The 23,728-nt window shown below is 42.9% G+C and overlaps 1 pseudogene; it reads right to left on the bottom strand.

Annotated features, from left to right (window-relative positions):
* Nucleotides 1-23,728, bottom strand: part of LOC124126723 — a 34,700-nt pseudogene that overhangs the window by 4,769 nt on the left and 6,203 nt on the right.

Genomic DNA, 23,728 nt, shown 5'->3' with positions numbered 1-23,728 from the left:
ATATGAACGGATTACTGAGGTCACAAGGTGTTCGCGAAAAGGGTAAGCATGTCCTGCCCTACCAGTCGCAACATGCACCCTGCACCCTGCACCCTGCGCCCTCTACCCTGCACCCTGCGCCCTCTACCCTGCACCCTGCACCCTGCACCCTGCGCCCTGCACCCTCTACCCTGCACCCTCTACCCTGCACCCTGCGCCCTCTACCCTGCACCCTGCGCCCTCTACCCTGCACCCTGCGCCCTCTACCCTGCACCCTGGGCCCTGCACCCTCTACCCTGCACCCTGCACCCTCTACCCTGCACCCTGCACCCTCTACCCTGCACCCTGCACCCTGCGCCCTGCACCCTCTACCCTGCACCCTGCACCCTCTACCCTGCACCCTCTACCCTGCACCCTGCACCCTCTACCCTGCACCCTGCACCCTGCACCCTCTACCCTGCACCCTGCACCCTGCACCCTCTACCCTGCACCCTGCACCCTGCACCCTGCACCCTGCACCCTGCGCCCTCTACCCTGCACCCTGCGCCCTCTACCCTGCACCCTGCGCCCTCTACCCTGCACCCTGGGCCCTGCACCCTCTACCCTGCACCCTGCACCCTCTACCCTGCACCCTGCACCCTCTACCCTGCACCCTGCACCCTGCGCCCTGCACCCTCTACCCTGCACCCTGCACCCTCTACCCTGCACCCTCTACCCTGCACCCTGCACCCTCTACCCTGCACCCTGCACCCTCTACCCTGCACCCTGCACCCTGCACAGATTATATTGGAACACAAATTGTGACACTGAAACGTCACCAGAGTCTTATGAGTCACGTGGTACACAAACATATAAGGATGGGGAATGAGATAAATATAAGGGAAGCGGGCAACATAATACTAGTATTATATGATGAATGTTGAACCATCTTAAAAGAAGCTCGTATGAACATGATTGATAGAGTATCTGTGTCATTAATAGGGACAACCTTCATCAGCAAGCATCTACGTTTCCGTGCTCTTATGAAATCAGGACAGACCTTGAAACATAACACAGAAGTGCAGCAATTTAATATTACTTCACAGAGACGTTTCATATCTGCATGTCGTAACTAAATAAGTTTCAAATATGCGTTTAATACAGTAGATTCCTCAACTTGACAAGGCTAGTGGCTTAGTGTATCTCTTGTCCGAAATATACGCATGCTGACATTATACCTCTTCAAGTATAATAAATGAAGCATATACTCACCTGCTATTGAGAAAGAAGCCCCCAAAGAGTGTGAACGCTATAAAGAGGGATGGTGCTATATTGAGGGCGACATCAATAGATCCGGACGCAGTAGAGATCAAGTAACCTTGACAACAGAAAGTACATTTTAGTCACGTCTTCCATGTTTGATTAATGATGTTGGATCCATGGACATGTGTAACATTAGGTTCTATTAAACCTTTTCTGTCCGGTGCTGAGATTTAAATATTGTTAAACATATTCTTATTACCACTTTGTATGCGAAACGATAACAAAGTGAAACATGTATTATCTCAGAGTCTCGTGTTTAATGATGTAGTCTTGTGTCTGGTGTACATCTTGTGGACTCGTACATCGTGTTTCGTGAAGGGGGCTTTTGTTTCGGATACAGTGTCTGGTGAACCATGAATTACTCATGTTTCTCGTCTTCGAAGCCAAGACCCCGTTCAACTAAGCGATCTCAGAGCTACGATGATCGTAAGGCTGTGATACCGCATGGGAGTAACGATCAATGTAGCTCTAAAATCGCTTTGCGGAACGTAACCCTGACATATCGCGTACGGTGTTGTGTGTCTCATGTGTACGGTGTCTCGTATTTGGTGTCTGGTGTACATACACATCTGGTGTCTGGTGTCTCCTAGGCGTGTCTCTTGTGTAGGCCGTCCAGTCAGTCGGGATTGTGTCTCGTTATCTAGTCAATTGGCTAGGTTAGGATAAGATATTCTGAACAACAAAAGTTCCTGTGACATTAAATAAGATTTAATGCAAAGTTATGTTTTTTACCAAATCTGAAACAATTTCGATCTGCAACAGATAAAAGACTCCTGTAAGTGTTCAGACGGTTTAATTTGCCATACTGACTTCAGAAAATACGAGATTTCATAAAAAAAAACTGAACATGCCAAAATGTCAATTTACAAATTAATAGTGTGTGTGTCCACCACCAGAGATGCAAGCAACACATCTTCGTCTCATGGAATGGACCAGGCGTCGCACAAAGTCCTGTGGGATATCTGTCCATATCTGCTGGAGCATGCTTCGAAGTTCCTGGAGTGTCTGTGGAACACGTGGTTGACGTCGAATGCGCCGATCCATCTCATCCCACATGTGCTCGATTGGTGAGAGATCAGGGGAGCGAGGCGGCCAGGGGATAACATTCACGTTGTTTTGTTGAAGAGAGTCCTGAACAAGTCGAGCAATATGAGGCCGGGCGTTGTCATGTTGAAAGGTGATGCCTGGGCCATGACGACGCAAAAACGGTAGAACAACAGGGCCGATAATCTCGTCGCGGTAGCGCTGTCCATTGAGATTTCCCTCTACCAATATCAATCGGGTCCCCAGTCTTGGTGTAATCCCACCCCATACCATAACGCTGCCGCCCCCGAACCGATCTTCTTCCATGATACGATGATGGACGTAACGTTCACCGCGACGTCGGTACACTCGAATCCGTCCATCGCTGTGGCTGAGGTGAATACGAGACTCGTCAGTGAATAGAATTTGTCCCCACTGCATGGCCGTCCAGCGTAGACGCTGTCTGTACCACTGTAGACGTGCTTGACGGTGGTTTCCTGTCAAAATGGGACGTCTGGCGGGTCTTCTGGCGACAAACTCTGCATATCTGAGGCGACGACGTACGGTTTGTGAAGATATTCGTCGATGGCCAGGGATGCTTCTTGCAGTCACTGTTGCTGGCTGGAATCGATTTCGTAAGTGTGTTGTTCGAATCCAGTTGTTTTGTCGATTATTGGTTACGCGTGGCCCGCCACTCCGAGGATGGGCTCTGACTGCATTCGTCTGTTGCCAACGTTGCCATAAACACCAAATGGTGTTTCTGTGGACGTTAAATTGTCTTGCAACATCACGTTGACTCGATCCTGCTTCAAGCATACTCTGGACGCTCATTTTCGGACAGGCGCGGCATTTTGTAATGTTGAATAATTGCATTGTGTTGTTGTTTTTCTGAGTGGTTGTTGTCAGCACGATGCTAAACAATGCATATTGAATCCCGTTAACGCACCAGTTTTATACCCATTCTTGGGTAGTGGAATACATGGGGCTTGCATAAAAGTCAACTTTTGCATGGAATACATGCTTTTCTGTAGCAGCTGGGTTTTTTGTGACTTGATTCCATACAAGTACTACAATATTGAAAACCAAACTTTACTTGTTTGAAAAATACACTAAAATATTGGTATCACAGGAACTTTTGTTGTTGAGTATATATGGATGAACAACTTCTTTATTACAGCCAGGAGCGACGTTTCGTTGTAGGTTCTAAGCCTTTTATTAAGTAAGTGGGATACAGGGTATGGTTGACAAGCATATATACAAGTATGATAGCACTCCAACTTTAAATGCCTCTCAAAGAAGTCAATTTTGTAGGTGTCCCTTTGTCTAGTCAACCGGCCAGGTGTCCCTTTGTCTATTCAATCTTGTAGGAGTCTCCTGTCTAATATGTCCTCGTGGTTCGAGTTTCGTGTACCGTTGTTTGTTTATCGTTCCAAGATTATGTATTCTCAGCATTTTAATTAGACAAAAGCAATTCATTCATAAGTGTTTGTAATGAGAATGCATTGAGAAAGGTGTACTGTCGTAGTTTCACTGAAAGGAAAGAGTCCTCACCGAAAGAAGCCGCAACATTGGCTACAAGGATCATCATCGCCACGAACACCAGGAAGCACGTCACAGAAGGGTTAAGACCTGGCGTCATAGAACATAATTAGTGACTGAGTATGGTCTTACGATTGTTTTACTATATTCCAGCAATATCCGGGTTGGGGACAGCATAAATGGACTTCTCACATTGTGCCCATGTGGGAAATCAAACCCGAGCTTTCGGCGTGACGAGAGAACGCTTTAACCACTAGGCTACCCCACTGCTTCACAGTAGTGCATATTAAGTAAATACATTAACGACTGCAGTAAGGAAGGATAATATTTAAACGACCTTCGAAAAAGGTTGAACATTTCAAATATGTAATGCATTTTACTGAAACTGACGAGGTGATGAGACACTTTCATCGACTTCTGATTGACCTCTTTCTTCCTATTATATTGAAACCTACCTACCATCCATTAGACGAAACTAGGTACAAACCTATCATCCATTAGATGTTACAAGAAACAAGGCACATACCTATCATCCATTAGATGTTACAAGGAACTAGGTACATACCTATCGTCCATTAGATGTTACAAGGAACTAGGTACATACCTATCGTCCATTAGATGTTACAAGGAACTAGGTACATACCTATCGTCCATTAGATGTTACAAGGAACTAGGTACATACCTATCGTCCATTAGATGTTACAAGGAACTAGGTACATATCTATCGTCAATTAGATGTTACAAGGAACTAGGTACATACCTATCATCCAATACATGTTACAAGGAACTAGGTACATAACTATCATCCAATACATGTTACAAGGAACTAGGTACATACCTATCATCCAATACATGTTACAAGGAACTAGGTACATAACTATCATCCAATACATGTTACAAGGAACTAGGCACATACCTATCATCCAATACATGTTACAAGGAACTAGGTACATACCTATCATCCAATACATGTTACAAGGAACTAGGTACATACCTATCATCCAATACATGTTACAAGGAACTAGGTACATACCTATCATCCAATACATGCTACAAGGAACTAGGCACATACCTATCATCCAATACATGTTACAAGGAACTAGGTACATACCTATCATCCAATACATGTTACAAGGAACTAGGTACATACCTATCATCCAATACATGCTACAAGGAACTAGGTACATAACTATCATCCAATACATGTTACAAGGAACTAGGTACATACCTATCATCAAATACATGTTACAAGGAACTAGGTACATACCTATCATCAAATACATGTTACAAGGAACTAGGTACATACCTATCATCCAATACATGTTACAAGGAACTAGGCACATACCTATCATCCAATACATGCTACAAGGAACTAGGTACATACCTATCATCCAATACATGTTACAAGGAACTAGGTACATACCTATCATCCAATACATGTTACAAGGAACTAGGTACATACCTATCATCCAATACATGTTACAAGGAACTAGGTACATACCTATCATCCAATACATGTTACAAGGAACTAGGTACATATCTATCATCCAATACATGTTACAAGGAACTAGCTACATACCTATCATCCAATACATGTTACAAGGAACTAGGTACATACCTATCATCCAATACATGTTACAAGGAACTAGGTACATACCTATCATCAAATACATGTTACAAGGAACTAGGTACATACCTATCATCCAATACATGTTACAAGGAACTAGGTACATACCTATCATCAAATACATGTTACAAGGAACTAGGTACATACCTATCATCCAATACATGCTACAAGGAACTAGGCACATACCTATCATCCAATACATGTTACAAGGAACTAGGTACATACCTATCATCCAATACATGTTACAAGGAACTAGGTACATACCTATCATCCAATACATGTTACAAGGAACTAGGCAAATACCTATCATCCAATACATGCTACAAGGAACTAGGCACATACCTATCATCCAATACATGTTACAAGGAACTAGGTACATACCTATCATCCAATACATGTTACAAGGAACTAGGTACATATCTATCATCCAATACATGTTACAAGGAACTAGGTACATACCTATCATCCAATACATGTTACAAGGAACTAGGTACATACCTATCATCCAATACATGTTACAAGAAACTAGGCACATACCTATCATCCAATACATGTTACAAGGAACTAGGTACATACCTATCATCAAATACATGTTACAAGGAACTAGGTACATACCTATCATCCAATACATGTTACAAGGAACTAGGTACATACCTATCATCCAATACATGTTACAAGGAACTAAGTACATACCTATCATCCAATACATGTTACAAGGAACTAGGTACATACCTATCATCCAATACATGTTACAAGGAACTAGGTACATACCTATCATCCAATACATGTTACAAGGAACTAGGTACATACCTATCATCCAATACATGCTACAAGGAACTAGCTACATACCTATCCAATACATGTTACAAGGAACTAGGTACATACCTATCATCCAATACATGCTACAAGGAACTAGGTACATACCTATCCAATACATGTTACAAGGAACTAGGTACATACCTATCATCCAATACATGTTACAAGGAACTAGGCACATACCTATCATCCAATACATGTTACAAGGAACTAGGTACATACCTATCATCCAATACATGTTACAAGGAACTAGGTACATATCTATCATCCAATACATGTTACAAGAAACTAGGCACATACCTATCATCCAATACATGTTACAAGGAACTAGGTACATAACTATCATCCAATACATGTTACAAGGAACTAGGTACATACCTATCATCCAATACATGTTACAAGGAACTAGGTACATACCTATCATCCAATACATGTTACAAGGAACTAGGTACATACCTATCATCCAATACATGTTACAAGGAACTAGGTACATACCTATCATCCAATACATGTTACAAGGAACTAGGTACATACCTATCATCCAATACATGCTACAAGGAACTAGCTACATACCTATCCAATACATGTTACAAGGAACTAGGTACATACCTATCATCCAATACATGCTACAAGGAACTAGGTACATACCTATCATCCAATAGCTTATACTGGCGAACAACGCTGGCAGAATGATGAGAGTTGGCAACTGAAACAGTAACGTTACACCGTGAAATACATTAGTATCATCTTAAAATTTAATCATGCAATGAAAGTAAATTTAATTTAAGTGAAAAATAAATATCTATATCACTTCGTACGTTGAGGAGGAAATATTTATCTGAGTAGGTATTTTGAGACTGAGTAGGTATTTTGAGACGTTTGCTTCTTATACCATATGGCTTATCCAACATTCAAACGCATTTCAAATGAGTGAGTGAGTGAGTATGGTTTTACGCCGCTTTTAGCAATATCCCAGCAATATCACGGCGGGGAACACCACAAATGGGCTTCACACTTTGTGCCCATGTCGGGAATCGAACCCGGGTCCATTTCAAAGGAACCTTATGTTGATGTACCAGGTAGGTTCCAGAGTTGCGTCCCTTAGCCATTGGGTTCGAATCTCAGGTTTGTCCTGATTATTGTTCTAGGTTTTTAAACACCCGTGCTCGTGAGTTTTATCAAAGTAGACCTGGTCGAAGACCTGCATCACTTCGAACTGCCTATCAACATCAAGATGGCATGTCGTGATGTAATTGAGAAACTGTTCAAAACCTACCTCACATGGCTATCAAATGGTCTCACCTCTGACAATGTCTTCGATATGAAGTAGATGTCGACTCTGTAGAGGCCACTGCCGTACTCCCTCATGAACACTGGCATCTCCGCCGGGAACGACTGTTTGTAAACAGATCGGTGAAAGGCATTAACTCCTAGCTGAAACTACTTCATATGCCATCTGATAGACTTCCGCGTAAGGCATAGGACATGATATTTAATCTTGATTCAGTAGGTAGACAGACCTGGGTAAGCAATGTTACACTTATTCTGTTCAGTTCAGGTCAAGGATATGCTTGATTCTACCAAGATGGTGGATGTATAGTGAGTTTCCATAACCTTTGCCAGATTGAAAGATATGTACAGCCAAGAATGAATGGTCCAATATAGTATCGTCTAGCAAGATATGAATATTGTACATCTCTTAAGATCAGCCTAGAAGCAGAGAAATAGTTAAAAAATTCGACCTTGTGTACATTTGCTACAGATTTTTCACGTTTTCGAGTTGGATGTACAAGGCTAATGCTGACACCGAGAGACGCCACAAAATTCCAAAATCTGAAAGATGATGTATATATTACAGAAAGCAAGAGCTGTATCATTTCACCCTTATATGACCACCCTTAAAATATATTCGAAAGAATGCATATATCAAATATAAATGTATTTCGACCGTCAGTCCAACAATTTATTCGCCTTGTGGCAACCTCAAATCATCAATAGTTATGTTATATTTCAAATATGTTTCGAGACCAGAATTGTACAGAGTTGAAACGTGATTTTACTTGTAATATCATCCTGTACTGTATTGTATGAACTTCATGTATTTGGGCCTATGACCTATCATTCACTAAACATTGTTTGATTTGACTGCAACATCAATATGTCTGTCATTGCCTGTTCCCCTATCCACCATCAGCCAGTTTAGTGTTCTTTGGGAATAATGCATGCGATGTAGAAATGCTCAAGTAAAATAGGACACCCCGGTTAATACAACGCAAACTAGTTTTGATTGACATGATCAGATTAGGGATTCGTCTTATACGATTTTTGATGATCTAAGACAAACTGGAGTGTCTATCATTCCCTATGCTGTGTGACGTTCTACCATTTGTAAAGGAAACCACGTTCCGTTCATAAATAAAATTACTGTCAGTTTGAGAGACGAAATGGACGTCTTAACACAATCCTGGCTAAAAACAGGCTTACAACAGATGTTCTTGACAATTTGACGTATTAATACACTGATGTATCCTGGTCTCTGATTCAGTGTAAGCCACAGAGTAACGTTCAAGGTTATTTAGGTTGGTGGTGTGTGCGTGTGTGTGGTGGTCGGGGAGGGATGGGATAGGCTAGATGTAGATACACATGTACATGTACGTTTCGTTACTGCGTCAAAACACGCATAATATTTTAAGTAAATAGTTGAGCCGATCAATTTCTTTTATCAATTATTACTTGGGGTAAAAGTAAAGAACATTTTTCCTGTAACTGGAAACTGATTAATCCCCTAGAAACATAATCCGGGATTCGAACCCACAATCATAGGTTTCTGGCGTGCCCAACGGCCACAACTCTGCACAGCAATGGCTGTTTACTATTTTATATGGCAGGCCATTCAGGATCATTGTGACAAACTTTAGTTTCGAACCAGCTGAACCTGGAACAACTATAGGAGGCAACTCCGCAAACCAAATTTTCCCACCTTAGGTCACTGTGTTTTCCTTGTCTCCCGTTGCAATGTAAGTAATAGATACAGCGTTATCGATCTCTGCTAATAACCGGTATCCATTCTGACACAAGCGATCACTTAGTTTTACCACTGCATGCCTCAAGCCCTATATCATCCTAAATCCGTCGGGACAATGTTCCTGGCTCGAGTCATGTCTCCCTTAGATCAATGGCGTGTAGAGTCGCCAGCAGCAGCTAAATGCTGAACACCACGCAGTATTGACTATTAAGTTGTGCTCCTACATTAACACATTGGAAACACAATTTTAATGTATTTGCTTCCGAAACAGAATCTCCTGTGGATGACTCTCTCCCTGAAGACATGTTATCATGAATAAAGAGAAATGAGAAGGGATGGTGCTGTTTTTATATTGAAAAGAAATGGGTTAACATACAATATGACGGACGTTTTGAGAGACATTCTTGACGTCAAATATAAAGCGAACTTTAGGAACATGTATGTGTCTTATACGCTGGTTACAGTGACAGATTTCTTAATGACCATAACCTGCTGCCGTTGTCTCATGAAAGCAATTTTTTCTCCTTCTCGGAGTGACGTAAAAAGTGAAAAAGTTGCGTGTTCGATTCAGCTGCACTTCAGTCCGTGTAGTTTCACTGATGCGTTTATGTGTGTAGATGTGTGTAGATGTGTGTAGATGTGTGAAGATGTGTGTAGCTACGAGGTTTCATAAAGAGAATTTATTACATCTGGTGGTGTGAACTTGTCACAGCGATATAATTTGCTCAGTAAGATATTGTGTTAAGTCCATTACACCGCTTTCCACTAGTGTGTGTGTGTGTGGTGTGGTGTGTGTGTGTGGTGTGTGCTGTGTGTGTGTGTGTGTGCGTGCGTGCGTGCGTGCGTGCGTGCGTGCGTGCATGCGTGTGTGTGTGTGCGTGCGCGCGCGTGCGTGTGTGTGTGAACGTATGGATGAATATGTACTGAGCAGAGTGTATGATGATATACGGACAACTGTATGTTTGTTCTCATACAGGTGTGTGAAGATTAGTGTACGTGTGTGTTGATGTGTGCAAGTTTGTGTTGATGTGTATAGGTGTGTGTTGATGTGGGTAGGTGTGTGAAGATTAGTGTACGTGTGTGTTGATGTGTGCAGGTTTGTATTGATGTGGGTAGGTTTGTGTTCATGTGGGTAGGTGTGTGTTGATGTGTGCAGGTTTGTGTTGATGTGTGTAGGTGTGTGTTGATGTGGGTAGGTGTGTGCTGATGTGTGTAGGTGTGTGTTGATGTGTGTAGGTGTGTGTTGATGTGTGTAGATGTGTGTTGATGTGTGTAGGTGTGTGTTGATGTGTGTAGGTGTGTGTTGATGTGTGTAGGTGTGTGTTGATGAGTGTTGGTTTGTATTGATGTGTGTAGGTGTGTGTTGATGTGTGTAGGTTTGTATTGATGTGTGTAGGTGTGTGTTGATGTGTGTAGGTGTGTGTTGATGTGTGTAGGTGTGTGTTGATGTGGGTAGGTGTGTGTTGATGTGTGTTGGTTTGTATTGATGTGTGTAGGTGTGTGTTGATGTGTGTAGGTGTGTGTTGATGTGGGTAGGTGTGTGTTGATGTGTGTTGGTTTGTATTGATGTGTGTAGGTGTGTGTTGATGTGAGTAGGTGTGTGTTGATGTGTGTAGGTGTGTGTTGATGTGTGTAGATGTGTGTTGATGTGTGTAGGTGTGTGTTGATGTGTGTAGGTGTGTGTTGATGTGTGTAGGTGTGTGTTGATGTGTGTAGATGTGTGTTGATGTGTGTAGGTGTGTGTTGATGTGTGTAGGTGTGTGTTGATGTGTGTAGGTGTGTGTTGATGTGTGTAGGTATCTGTTGATGTGTGTTGGTTTGTGTTGATGTGTGTAGGTGTGTGTTGATGTGTGTAGGTGTGTGTTGATGTGTGTTGGTTTGTGTTGATGTGTGTAGGTGTGTGTTGATGTGTGTAGGTGTGTGTTGATGTGTGTAGGTGTGTGTTGATATGTGTTGATGTGTTTAGGTGTGTGTCGATGTTTGTTGATGTGGGTAGGTAGGTGTCGATGTGTTTAGGTGTGTGTTGATGTGTGTAGGTGTGTGTTGATGTGTGTACTTGTGTGTACTCACGTTGACGACAGAGAACATGCAGGTGAAGGAGAGGTTGGTGATGAGGAGGAAGATAGCGGCGTCGATGTTCATGACGCCGCTCTGGTCGTTCTTTTGCATCAGGTACACTAGCCCAAGGAACACCGCCGCCAACTGCAACACACCTTGCAGCAATAAAGAGACGTCGTCATTCAAGTCTCCAAGTCAAAATACTGAATGTAATGAGCATTGAATAGAAAAAGTAAAATCACAAACAAGCATTTTCGTGTTTATACCCCAACAGAGAATGGTTCAGTCCACGGATGAATGCTGGGCATCGTGTCTCGTGCTCTTGCTGTTGGTCACTCGATTCGTCCTCCGGCGAAAAACAACATTTACGTACTTATTCATGGTAAGGTTTTCATTAGAGTCAATAATTATAAGATTAAGAAGTCAATTTAAAATGCTCAGATTCCATGCATCATGCGTAATGTGTGCTGCCAGGACGGAATTACATAAAATCCGCACAACCTAACAATCGGCGTCCACTGTCTCCATGACACGGGTAGATGGTGCAGACAAAGGGTCCATCTGTCGCCATGACGCGGGTAGATGGTGCAGACAAAGGGTCCATCTGTCTCCATGAAGCGGGTAGATGGTGCAGACAAAGGGTCCATCTGTCTCCATGACGCGGGTTGATGGTGCAGACAAAGGGTCCATCTGTCTCCATGACGCGGGTCGATGGTGCAGACCAAGGGTCCATCTGTCTCCATGACACGGGTCGATGGTGCAGACAGAGGGTCCATCTGTCTCCATGACGCGGGTCGATGGTGCAGACAGAGGGTCCATCTGTCTCCATGACGGGGGTAGATGGTGCAGACAAAGGGTCCATCTGTCTCCATGAACCGTGTCGATGGTGCAGACAGAGGGTCCATCTGTCTCCATGACGCGGGTCGATGGTGCAGACCAAGGGTCCATCTGTCTCCATGAAGCGGGTCGATGGTGCAGACAAAGGGTCCATCTGTCTCGACCTTGTATTTGTGTAGGACATGGCACAAAATAAAAATAATCAGACCCCGAGCGTTTTCGACTGAGATTAGACATTTAGGGGCACGTTTAGGGGCGCTTTTGAAGTGCAATCGTAAAGGGGCCCGTGAAAGTATTATACGTTGACGTCGCTATCAATGTTTTAGGATTCTCTAAATATAAAACATATGGGAGAACGGATACGTGTCTGTACCTCATTATTATATACACTGACTGACGTACAGTGTCACAGCAATACAGTAGAATCTTGTTATCCTCTTGTGCTCGATACAAATTATTATCAAATATAATTGTTTTATTTTAATGTTCATATCGACAAAATACATATTCATTTTTCAAAAGGTCTTTTCCCATTAGTGTATCATACGACAGTCGTAGCGCTAAACTGGACTTTCTAAACGATTTTTGTTTATTGCTTGACAAAACATCATCAATCTTGCGGCAGTTCGCGTCATGGCTGATGAGAACATATTATCTTGCTTACTGAATATGCGTTAATTTAAAGCCACAGTTTATTGCCTTTAAGTAAAATATGCAAGGGCATGACACGAAAGGTCCCTGCAACGCAAACAAGTGTAAGTTATTTAAAAAATCTATTTCGATCGGGGTTTTGTTGCAATTTCCAGAAACCGTTGACCTCCAAACCAAGACTCGCCAGTTCAATATAAATGTCACAAAAGGTTAGTGCTACCACTCACGGCAATGTTTCATATCGGAATAAAACATGACAGCGATAATTTGTCATTTGAAATCATGTATGACATCAGACAGGCAAGCAAGACCTATTCTATTGTATGATCTCGGGATCAGTGTAACGATTACTCCTTCTGGGGGCGTCTACAGGGTAGTGACCTCGTCTGTTGTTCCCTAGTAACGGATCTGTATTGTCCCAGATGTTTCGTTGCGTCTTTAAAACTAATTACTGACATAGTGTCATGACAACATATTATTTTCGTTCACTCTCACTCCACAGAAGGCCGCGAAATCAACAGAAATGCAATTTAAATATCATATTTCCTTTCGTTACAAACTGTTCCGTCTTAATCCATCAAACGTTGTTTCCGTTGGAATTGAACATATATGTTTGAAGTACTATTTTATAAAGAATATTAATTGTTATATTGATACAATATCATGCATCCGCAGTAATGTTGCCATTACAACAACGAATGCAACTAAGAGGTGGGGGAGGGTGAAGAGGGGGGGGGGGGTGCACGGGTAGTCCAGTCGTCCAAGGAGCCGCAATTCGTTGTGCAGAGTTGTGTCCCTTGGGCACACCAGGAAGCGATGAGTTTTGGTTCGAATCCTGGTTCACCGTCACCCCGATAATGTTTGTCATCATGTTTGTCATCATGTTTGTCAGCATGTTTGTCAGCACCATACCCTAGCTAGATCGTGGGTTTCACCGAAGTGGTAAACATCAGAGACCTGCATCACTTTGGGCTTTCCTCACAAATTAAGCTGACACGCCGTGATATAACTGCAATACTGTTCACAGCGGCGTGACACCCAACTCAGCATCGCTCCCACTACATCTCGCCCAACTCATTTCAACGTCAACAGCGACAGTACATATATGCGTCTACTCACGACAGTCTGAAGACCTTGTGCTACAAACACCGCCGCATCCCTCCTCATTCCGATTCCACTTCTCCACAGCAGCATCTGCAGCTGTTTGTGCCCAGGGGAGCTGTACCTGCAGATAGCAAGATCTCGTGATCACATCACACCTGACTCGAGTTCGTACCTGTTTCAAATGTGAATGTAGTATAACACATCTTATCATATTTTCCATCTCGCTCAGTGTGTTCCGAATGGGTTAAAACCCTTCAGAAATAGTGTATAGTTTTATATTACTTTTTTGCTAGTTTATTATTAACCTCTGTTAATAGAATTTCATTAAAGTCAGACCTTAGTTCTGGCTACTCCTGAACAAAGATCAGATGATATCCCATTACAGGTCACGCCCATCATCAGGTGACTGTTTTTGTTTGTTTGTTTATTTTTTGTTTAACACAACACTGAACAATATTCCAGCTATATGACGGCGGTCTGTAAATAGTCAAATCTGGACAAGACAATCCTGTGACTGACATCATGAGCATCGATCCACACAATTGTGATACGCTGACATGTATCAACCAAGTCAGCGAGCCTGAACACCCGATCCCGTTAGTCGCCTCTTTCGACAAGCATAGTCGCCTTTTACGACAAGCATGGGTTGCTGAAGACCTATTCTACCCCAGTTCTCCGGGTCTTAGCAAACAGTAGTCCGTTAGCGGCGTTGGGTGAAGAAATTTCGATTCACGGAAATATGAACACAAACAATTGTTTAGCCAATCAACTGCCAGGGAATAACTTGTATTGTATTAATATGTATTTCATATTAAATTGGAGACAATTTAACCACACAGTGGATGCCAGTACTATTACCACTGTCTGACGCATTTAAAGTATAAAAAGGGTTTTCATTCAAATTAAAATCTAAGTCAACACTGCAAGACAAAAAAGTGATAAAGCCTCAATTCTTTAGTTACTGCAGAGTTACTTCTAGTTACTTCTCTTTGTACTGCAGAGAACGGAGGCGCTCGGATGCGTTAGAGACGTCACCTTGAAGAAGGGAGCACGGGTGGCCCAGTCGTCTAAGGCGCCGCGATTCGCTGTGCAGAGTTGCGTCCCCTGGACACGCCAGAAACCTATGATTGTGGGTTCGAATCCCGGTTCACCCCGATTATGTTTCTAGGTTTGTCAGCACCATACCCGTGCTCGTGGGTTTCACCGAAGTGGTAAACGTCTGAGACCTGCATCACTTCGGGCTTTCCTCCCACATTAAGCTGACACGCCGTGATATAACTGCGGCGTTAAACCCAACTCACTCACTCACTCACCTTGAAGATAATCCTGTTTTGAACTGTCCATAATTATAACAACAGAGGTCACCAAGAATCGGAATTCAGCCAATGTTGGAGTCAAACCTGGTTCATTGGCGTGACAAGCGAATGTTTTAACCACTGTGCCATAATATGCTAAATATATGCCATACATGCCATTTAGAAAGTGGTCCAATGTAACAAATGTTATAGTTGGAATAACACTTTCTTTTCACGGGACTCAACCAAATAAAGTACGAGAATCTGTACTTTACTAAGAAAGCGTTATCCCAAATATAACATTTGTTAAACGTTGTCATGTCAGAGAAACAGGACAACGGTGCCATGTCAGAGAAACAGGACAACGGTGCCATGTCAGAACCAACACACAGCCATGAAGGAGACATCGCAAGCTGTTTAGGAGCATGTGATGGTTGGTTTCTGCAATGTAGATTGTATTTGTTATTGAAACCTTCCCATGACGCAGATGGGATTTTGAAGACGCACAGGAAATATTATTATATACACTGAAAAGTAGTTTCTTAACGATAAAAAACGTTCTTCGTCGACTTGTGGTTTCCGTCAAATGTATGTCTGACATTTATGTCGGGAAGCTTTACTTCCGGTGTTCGTCAAGTCAGCGGTGTAAAACAACGCCATACTGTAAAACCAAGGGACATACTGTTAACTTCAAAATCAACCGCGAGTTTTGTATGTAGTGGCTCCTCCACAACTGTCAAACCTTATTCCATCTTAAACAGGTCATCTCCTGCATCTCCTAGGGATGTTACTTGAAGCAGATGATGGATGCTTGCAGCCATATCCTTCAACAAATAATGGGTTCCTTCCAAACCTCAGAGCCCAACCTCTTGACAGTGTTGAGGGCACTACGTCTGTTTCTCCGGGTAACTCAAGTGCACTTAACGAAATCCTTATAATACAGGATTGTCTGTTCAGCTCCGGACACTGGTGTATACATCGCTCAAACGTGACGGAGTGTCAACATACATACAGTGATCTGTCTTCAGGTAACGGATCTGTGAATGATCTTGAGAGATTTAACAATGGATATAATATATGGCTTGTTTATTCAGTTACGTTGTGACAGGAAAATTCCTTTTAGGTCAATATTGTTATGTGCTAAGGGACGACCAGTTTATATTCTTTTGAGAGGTGAGGTAAACAAATAATTTGTTCCAGGAAATTCTGGCTGAAAATACTTTGTCTCTGGTTTTACAAAACAAATTAAGCCGCTGGGATATGGTTCTCCGCTATATTAGTGTCTATCTTGCCCAGTCTGTAGTGTTCTATTGTACTGGAAGTGTTTACACAGTGTATTAATACATGACACTTTTTATGGATACACCTGATGAAGGAGCAAAAAGTAGCGCTGAAACGACGTTCATTGAATATAAGAAGTTGCTATCTATAAAAAGAAGTTTCTTGTATTCATATTCTCCCAACTTCTAAAAAGACTACACAGTGTATGATAACATATTCACGGTAAATGTGAAGTGAAGTGATCGAATTGTCGCCAAAATCTTACACCTGGGAAAGTGTAGGATTATAAACTAAGAGGTAAAAGAAAGTATAGGTTGGCAATTTGTAATTTTCCTAAAAACAGCGAACTAGTGGAAAGTGGGTATTGGGAATATGACTGCCCAGGAACAGGTACAAAAAAAAACACCTCACCCGAACGCGCCACCTTTGACGGTGCTCGTGCGGTGACAAAAAATGGTGAAACAGGTTTCCCGCCTATGGCATAAACTGCACGTGCACGTTAGCCGTAAAAATGCGTTCGTCTGCAGGGTATAACCACAAGTGATGAAAGCACACAAAAGAAATGCCACGACTGTCACAGGAGCAGAGAGAGAGCCATCGGTATGGCCGAAATGGGGGCAACACAGGTCCAAATTGCCAAAAGGTTTGGTTGTACACCATTGACAGTAGCCAGGCTGATTCAACGGTACAGGCAGACAGGGAGGACACAGGACAGGCCTAGAACCGGACGACCCCGAGTGACAACACCACTGGAAGACGGTCAGATACGGCTCATTCACCTGCGAAACAGGCGACGGCAGCAACAACGTTGGGACATCCCATTAGCCAACGTACAGTACTACGACGACTTCGTGCTGCTGGAATCCGAGCGTATCGTCCTTTCCGAGAAATGGTACTGACTGCTCAACATCGACCCCTGAGACTACGATGGGCGAGGCAGGTTCGACGCTGGCAAGTGAGAAATTGGCGTCGAGTGCTGTTTACTGATGAAAGCCGGTTTAACTTGTTTCAAAATAACGGCAGAGAACGAGTTTATCGACGCAGAGGGGAACGTTTGGCTACGGCGTGTATTCAAGAGGTCCATCCATTCGGCGGGGGAGGTGTCATGATGTGGGGCGGTATTTGTGGAGATCAGAATTCGAAGACTGATTTGGTGATTATACAGGGAAACCTGAACGCTGTGCAGTACAGAGACCAAGTGTTGCAGCCAGTTGTGCTTCCGTTCTTACAAAACCAACAGCAGGGGACATTGTTTCAATACGACAATGCCAGGACCCATACTGCAAGACTGATTCGGAACGCTGACGTTTAGCCCTGGCCTGCCCACTCACCCGATATGAATCCTATTGAACTTCTGTTGTACCATCTTGACAGACAGATTAGAGCACGCCATCAGCCTCCCGTCAACAGACAAGAATTGCAGCAGGCCCTGAGAGACGAGTGGCAACGGATTCCAGTCCACGTTATCAGAAGACTGACGTCATCGATGAGGCGGCGTATCACAGCATGCATTGAGGCAGCTGGACGTCATACACGCTATTGAACGTAACTGTGTCGACAATGAACTTGTAGTGTGTCTGACCCTTTTTGGGTGACATTTCAGACAAGTTTTGAAAATGAAATTTCTTACCCCACCATAGTTTACCTTGAGCTAACATTACCTGTGATTGCACAATTTCATTCAAACTATGGTTGATCAATCATTTGTTACCCTCCCTCGATTATATTATAATTCACAACAAAACCTCTTCTTGTTATTTTTTTATCGATCATGGAACTCGACCTTTACTTTATTTGCCGCCCAGTTTATTATGCTGGCGAGTACTGGACAGCTCTTGTAGTCTTGGCTTCAAGCCATTCCTTGAGCCCATCGAGACAACTGAATAAGGTACTGAGAACAAAGTCACGTTGCCTTACCTGTCATTTCCATTGTTAAAGGCGTGTTGAAACTGAAATAAAACACAAGCATAATTGCTTTAGTTTTAAAATCGCAAAACGTTGATAAGATGGTCAAGGTAGACAGATGCAGTTTATGTATTCGCAGACGATATATTGACACCGTGTCTTGTAACAGAGGGGACTATGATTTTTCTAGATTTAATATTAAAGCAGTTGTGAGTGAGTGAGTGTGACTTTACAACGCTGTTAGAACTATTCCAGCAATGCCACGGTTCTCTTGGGCTTAACGAACAAACGCTTATACCTCTCGGCTACCCCACCGCTACCCCATCACCTCCTAGAGTCAACCAGAAGCAGCAAAAACTACCACTGTCAGCACCTCTGACGACCAGATGGCATTTATTTATTAATTTAATCTCATTTAACTTACCGTCTGTGCACGTTGTTATTATGAGCGGTTAACATTTTACAAAAATGACTATTCGTAGTGTTATTTTGATTTTGGCACAGTTCTCGCTCCCGTAGGCACATGTCAAGTGTCCATCTAGCCAGATAACAGAGACTGATGCTGAGACTATATGTTAACTGCTTACCAAAGAAGAATTGATGTTTGCTTGGCTTTGACCTGTCACCTCCTGCAGATTACAGAGTAAAGTCTGATTAACCTCGCTCTTCCTGAAGGCGTCACACAGCGCCTGAAAAATTGAAACGTCCACGTTTGTAATGCTAAAGTTCAATCCTGGTGATAAGTCAAGGTTATTACCATGGGTAATACCATCAGTTTTTGTCCGAGTTCATGAACAATGTACAGAAACTATAATAGAATATAGACTGAAAGTCCATTATAACCTCCATGGGACAGTTCTGGAGTAAGTCTTTTCCTTAAGATGTTTGAATTTATAAACAAGGAATGCTAAAGGCTAAAATGCTAAAACAAATTATCCTCTGATGATGTTTTTTTTGTGTACTATTTTTTAGGATTTCGTTTTTGGAAATTGGTAAAGTCAGCAGCAACACGTGACCTAACGGAGACAAACATTTGATCTAGAAAATACTGAAACTAAGCTCTAAGGCTTTACACACAAAGATAATGAAGCAATGACAGACAAATTATTCTGTCTGTAGTAACACACCCACATCAGACAACACACCCACACCCACATAACCCACACACGTTTCAAAACCCCCACCCCGCACACCCCACATCCACCCCCCGCACGCACGCACGCACGCACGCACACACACACAGACACACACACACACACACACACATCCAAACACGTTTCCAAACCCCCACCCATCACACTCCCGTTCCATATTTTATATGACGTGAGCATTTCAAGGCAGTGTATTTGTCATGTACATCTAGAAACAGTACAAATTGTATCTTGGCTACAAGTTGAGGAGGCAGTAATATACTCACCGCTAAAAGAAACGCGAAACTGATGTAAGATTCACTACAGCTGACAGGACATCTGATGTAAGACTCACTACAGCTCACACTACATCTTATGTAAGACTCACTACAGCTCACACTACATCAAATGTAAGACTCACTACAGCTCACACTACATCTGATGTAAGACTCACTACAGCTTGCACGACATCTGATGTAAGACTCACTACAGCTTGCACGACATCTGATGTAAGTAAGACTCACCACTGCTTTCCGTCGGCAGTCCTCCTCTCTGCCAGGGTCAATGGCCAGTGTGTTGATGTAGAAGTCAGCCAGATTGTGGTTTGCAGGACACAGGTGCCCTTGACTTCAACACACAACGGCTGAGATTAGCAGGTGTCTCATTTTTATGTATTAATACTTTCATTTGCAGCCACACGTCTTCCGATGAGTACCCTGACATCTGTTACAATGTGTCGGTCATTGAAGTACTACTTATTAATTATGGAGGCCGTTTTAGACAAAATAAATATTTTATGGTGAAAGTAAATCAAAGTAAGTATGCAGGATTAAAGAACTCTCTACCTTAGAAAGAATTTCTCCGCTTGCCCGGCTGATCCAAGGTAGGCTATATAGCCTTCAGACAGCAGACACAAGCTGGAACACACAGGGGGAGTTAGAAGTTGTAGAAACTAGTGACTATTACATCAGTAGTTATAGTAGCAGTGGTAGTAGTAGCAGCAGCAGCAGCAGCAGTAGTAGCAGTAGTAGAAGTAATAGCAGCAGCAGTAGTAGTAGAAGTAGTAGCAGCAGCAGCAGTAGTAGTAGTGGTAATTGAAGTCGTAGTGGTTGTATTAGTCGTAGTCGTAGTAGTAGCCGTACTAGTAGTAGTAGTTGTCCTAGTAGTAGACGTAGTAGTAGTAGTAGTACTAGTTACAGTAGTCGTAGTAGAAGTTGTAGTAGTAGTAGTACCTGTTTTCGTTGTCGTAGTAGTAGTACTAGTTGTAGTCGTCGTTGTAGTAGTTGTTATTGTAGTAGTCGTAGTAGTAGTACTAGTTGTAGTAGTCGTAGTAGTAGCTGTAGTAGTCGTTGTAGTAGTAGCAGTAGTAGTTGGTGTTGTAGTAGTCGTTGTAGTAGTACTAGTTGTAGTAGTCGTAGTTGTAGCTGTAGTAGTCGTTGTAGTAGTAGTCGTAGTAGTAGTTCTAGTTGTAGTAGTCGTAGTCGTAGTAGTCGTTGTAGTATTAGTCGTAGTGGCAGCAGTTGTAGTAGTAGTCATAGTAGACGTAGTAGGAGGAGGAGGAGGAGGAGGAGGAGGGACCCACAGAGGGAGATAGAAGTTGTAGAAACTAGTGACTATTACATCAGTAGTAATAGTAGCAGTGGTAGTAGTAGCAACAGCAGCAGCAGCAGCAGTAGTAGTAGTAGTAGTAGTAGTAGTAGTAGTAGTAATAATAATAGCAGCAGCAGTAGTAGTAGTAGTAATATCAGCAGCAGCAGTAGTAGTAGTAGTAGTAGTAGTAGTAGTAGTAGTAATAGCAGCAGCAGCAGTAGTAGTAGTAGTAGTAGTGGTGGTGGTAGTAATAGTAGCAGCAGCAGCAGCAGCAGTAGTAGTAGTAGTAGTAGTAGTAATAGCAGCAGCAGCAGTAGTAGTAGTAGTAGTAGTGTAGTAGTAGTAGTAGTAGTAGTAGTAGTAGTAGTAGTAGTAGTAGTATCATACTACTGTATGACAAGATATACTCTGAACCCGGTAGCGGGGCAGCTAGGTTGAAAACTTCTGGACGACAATTAGAATTTGCAGGTGGGAGCGATGTGCCTTAGAAAGAGATGCAGGTAGTTCCTTATAATAGAGTAAGTTGGGCATTGGGAGTAAGAGAGGCGGAGAGACTATGAGAGTAGGAGAGACTTTGTAGACCGGGGAAGGAGAGACTTTGTAGACAGCGGAATGAGAGACAGTTAGACCATGGGAGTAGGAGAGACAGGTTAACCCTAGTAGGAGAGACATTTAGACCAAGGTGAACCAAACTAGAAGAGACGGGATACAGTTAATCCAGAGTCGGAAGTACAGCTAGACCATGGAGCTATACTGTAACACCATAGGATTAGGTGCGACCTACAGACCCTTTGAGAAGGACACACGGACCCTTGGACTAGGACACGGACCCTTGGACTAGAACACAAGGACCCTTGGACTAGAACACACGGACCCTTGGACTAGGACACACAGACCCTTGGACTAGGACACACGGACCCTTGGACTAGAACACACGGACCATTGGACTAGGACACACGGACCCTTGGACTAGGACATACAGACCCTTGGACTAGGACACACGGACCCTTGGACTAGAACACACAGACCCTTGGACTAGGACACACGGACCCTTGGACTAGGACACACGGACCCTTGGACTAGGACATACAGACCCTTGGACTAGGACATACAGACCCTTGGACTAGGACATACAGACCCTTGGACTAGAACAAGGACCCTTGGACTAGAACATACAGACCCTTGGATTAGGTCATACAGACCCTTGGACTAGGACACACGGACCCTTGGACTAGGACATACAGACCCTTGGACTAGGACATACAGACCCTTGGACTAGAACAAGGACCCTTGGACTAGAACATACAGACCCTTGGATTAGGTCATACAGACCCTTGGACTAGGACACACGGACCCTTGGACTAGAACACACAGACCCTTGGACTAGGACATACACATCCTTGGACTAGGACATACAGACCCTTGGACTAGAACATACAGATAAATCAGGATAGGGGAGACAGTAAGACCAGAGACAAGACAAGAAGGCTAGATCAGAGTATAAGAGACAGGAAGATTGTAGAACCAACCGAGTCACGTAGATCAAGGTAGGAGAGACTGTTAGACCATGGGGTTGGCAGAGACTGTATGGTCTAGGAGAGCCAGTTCACTCACTGATCAAACAGCTGGAAGACCTCTGACGACGGCTGATGGATCGTGCACACGATTGTTCTGCCGCGCTGTGCCATAGTCTGCAAGGTCTTCACAATGCTCTCCGCCATGAAGCAGTCCAGACCAGAGGTAGGTTCATCACAGAACATCAGAGGAGGATTTGTCAATATCTGAGGCAGGCATACAACGTTATCTGGTTATTCTAGGACGATATCACAATAAGACATTTATTGTACCAGTTGCATACTACTCAAAAGAAGTTAAAGACCACCCGTTTCTTTTACATTACTATAGCTAATCTGCCCTGCAATATACTTATGTTTCCCATCGTGACACGTATATAGGAAACAGCAGGTCAAGTGAAAATTATTTGAGTGTAAAACCTGAATTATTTTCAACCATAATCTCAAATGTCAGCACAAAATACTGTTCCTTTACTAAATTTCAAGAAACTGGGGGAAAGAGAAAGTACAGACCTATGTTTGATAATTGCTAAAATCAAAACAAACACGAAATGGTAATTCGATTGTTGGTTGTTTGTTGTTTGTTGTTTGACGGCGAAGTCAGCAATATTCCAGCTATATGAAGGCGGTCTGTAAATAATCTTATTATTAAACTGAGGGCCAAAAGAAACGTTACCAACATTAACTGATTTGCCACTTTGAAGCAAAGATGCCAACCTGTTCAAAAACAGTAAAGAACACATCTCACGAATACAGCCTTCATGTTCTCTGTCGTTCTTTGCACGTGCTTTGCGGATTTTGGGAGCTATTGGTGTTTGTCAGCAATTTTTTAAAACATTCTTTCCCAAATTATCGTGCAATTTGCGGGTATAAATTACGCACGGATCTGTTCCCTATCATTGATTGCGATTATTAACACCAACGAACATGCCAAGACTGACCGCTGTCCAGAGGGAGAGAGCCATAGGTATGCTTCAGATGGGAGCGACACA

This window comes from Haliotis rufescens, unplaced genomic scaffold, assembly GCF_023055435.1.
Source record: "Haliotis rufescens isolate VD_foot unplaced genomic scaffold, xgHalRufe1.0.p SCAF_10, whole genome shotgun sequence".
NCBI lineage: Eukaryota > Metazoa > Mollusca > Gastropoda > Lepetellida > Haliotidae > Haliotis > Haliotis rufescens.
The sequence above is the reverse complement of the archived record's forward strand: the minus strand, read 5'-3'. Positions and strand labels throughout refer to the sequence as shown.